Raw genomic sequence first — 2,964 nt, forward strand, 5'->3', positions numbered from 1 at the left:
CAAGAGACATGTTTTGGTATGGGATTTGGTTTCACATAGAAACTCAAAAGACAAATGTGCTTGGTGAGAGTCCAAAAACGGGAAAAGTAAAAAAAAAAAAAATTCTTAAATCTATTAAATTTGTATTACTTGTATCATAACCTTTTTGATAATTTGTCAATATAGTTTATCCAGTCAATTTTAACAGAAAATCATTCACGTTGACATCGACCTCCTATATGGCACCGTCGATGCTGATGGAGCTGACCCTCACTAGCCATAAGTGAGGTTTGGCCGAGGGCTTTTGCCCCTCGTCAACCACAAGCAAGGATGTCAAGCCCTCCTCTAAATCTTGGCGAGGGTGTGGGAGGCCCTCATGGGCCATGGCACCATGCGACCTCACCTACCTAGAGTTGTAAAAAAAAATAAAGAAAGAAAATATAAAAATTTAGAAAAATATATCAAAAAATTGTAAAAATTGTTCGTATCAGTATTAATAGTGTCATATAGGATGGGGAACATTCATGTAAGCGACTTCTGTCCAAAATTAGTCAAATATTGTAAGTCGTTAAAAGGTTTGTGACCTAAAAAGTTTATAACTAAATTACACAAATACAACAAATTTATGACTTTTTTTGTAATTTTCTCATATAAAAATAACAAATAAAAATACACTTATACCTATACTGGTAAAAGTTTTTTTTTTCAATATTAAAAAGGACAGGGAGGATGACTAGCAATGACAACTTTTTATGGATGTGCCCATAAGAATCTGGCATGTGTCAAGGAATGCTAGAGTTGATCCGTGAGTTTTCAATTAAATCCCAACTCATAGGGCCTGTTTGGTAACCGGTTAAATAATGTTTATTTTTATTGTTTTGTTCCTGGGAGTAGTTTTGGAACAGAATTGTGTTTAATAAAATTTTTATTTATAGAAATAAATTTGTTTTCGAGAACAGATTTGGAGTATAATTAAGAATTAAAAAAAAGTTAATTCTTTGTTCCCGTGAACAATTCTAGAATCAAGTCTACCTATTTTTTTTCCTCCTCTTTCTTATTGTTCTTCTTCCCTCTCTCTTATTTTTCAAGTGTTGTTACCGCTATCATTGTTGTCTGTCGTCGCCGCTGCCCCCCGCCGAACACCGCCGTTTGCTGCCCATTGCTACCAATCACTAGCGAGGCCTAGAGAGCTCGCCCAACCGTTGACGAGGCTCTATTGACGAGGCACAGCCTCGCTGAGGGCCGGCAACGCTCCAGTGAAGTTGTTGGCCCTCGTCTAGCCGATCGCTAGTCGTCCCAAGGTCGGCGACTAGCCACCTTGAAGAAGAAAAAGAGGGGGAGAAAAAAAAAGAAAAGAAAAAAAAAAAAAAAAGGAAAAAATTATTTAAAAAATAAAAAAATGATTTGAAGTAGGAATTGAAATTTTGCTATATATAGAATACATCTTTAATTTTATATTTTAATTTATTATTTAGTATTTATATTTATAGTTTATACTATAGTTTATTATTTACTATTTAATAAAAATTTGATTAGTTAATATTTTTATTTCTTAGTATAAATATAATTAATTAATAGAATTTCTATGATTTGATAAAATTTTAGAACGGAATAAAATTCTAAATTCGAATTCTTTTGAAATGGAAAATATAATATGATTTCTTCACTCATAAGAAGATAATTATATTGGTGAGTGGTTCATGAGAATTCAATATCAAATCTACACTCATTTAAAAAGGTAATTGAAAAATAATTTGAATAGAAATTTTATGTAGTTACCAAACGCATTTCTATTCATTTTCTATTTCAGAATCAGAAATTTTGTACCGTTACTAAACGTATTCTTTTGCTCAGAAATTATTCCAGAAATAGAATAAAAAAAATAATCATTTATGATCAGAAATTATTTTTGGGAACAAAATGATTACTATACACGCCCATAAAGTCGGACATTAAAGAAACCATCAAGAAATGGAAATGCCCACTCTAATCAAAACGTCTCAACCAAACTCAGGGCAAATGCCCACTCTAATCAAAACGTCTCAACCAAACTCAAGGGGTGGGCCAAAACCTCAAATTCTGTTCCAGCATTCAATTCATGTACCAAAACCAAACATGTGGAAAGTCAATAGTCCCCCACTAGATCATAAGAGGGAAATTCGAGATGGGACTAGATCGGAACTTCCCGGAAACGCCGGTCCAAGTCGAACTTCGAGCCTCAATCTCTTCTGAGTCGATCTCACCTATAGAAACTTATCAAAACCGAGACCAGCATATTAAATGAAAGTTTTCGGCTCCGGCAGACCTAGTTAAAAACACGTGGGGTCTATGCCTTGAAACTAGCGCCAAAAGGCCGGCCAAACTCTAGAGTAGCAGTGCTTTGTTCCTACGATGTGGTAGTGCTCCACCTGTAACTGAGTAATCGTCGCTACAACAAACTAAGTTACAGCTTTGATCTTTTAAGTCATCGTGGCTCGTTTACTCCAAACATCTTGGAATGCACTTCCGGAAAAGACCCAGAGGATGAAAAGCTCAGTAAGTAAACGCGATAGATTAAAGGCTATCTAGTGGAGGAAGCGGAAAAGTGATTGCCCATACCCCCAAAACTGGCGCACTAACATACCTTTTCTGGCTTTTGGCCATCTTCAATTGATTACCAAACTTATGACATACCATAGAACAATGGCGACAATGCAAAAACCGAAATCCTATGTTGAAATATCCCATGCCACTTGACCATGGAGTCAATGTATTCCTTTTTTAAATATAGTCTGTCAATAGTGTCAAATATGAGGCGATCTGTGAAATATTTTGTGGAATTAATTTCTAATTGCAATATGTCTTTTTTCTCGAGGATTGGTGCTATTTTGAGTTACTTTCTTTCTTTGCCTGTGGCACTTATCTGCGGATTTTCGAAGACTGGTTGAAATCGATACACTTTCTCGAATGGCAAGGGAAGGTCGAGGTTCAGAACCATTAATGCAA

This window comes from Eucalyptus grandis, chromosome 6 (assembly GCF_016545825.1).
Source record: "Eucalyptus grandis isolate ANBG69807.140 chromosome 6, ASM1654582v1, whole genome shotgun sequence".
Lineage (NCBI taxonomy): Eukaryota > Viridiplantae > Streptophyta > Magnoliopsida > Myrtales > Myrtaceae > Eucalyptus > Eucalyptus grandis.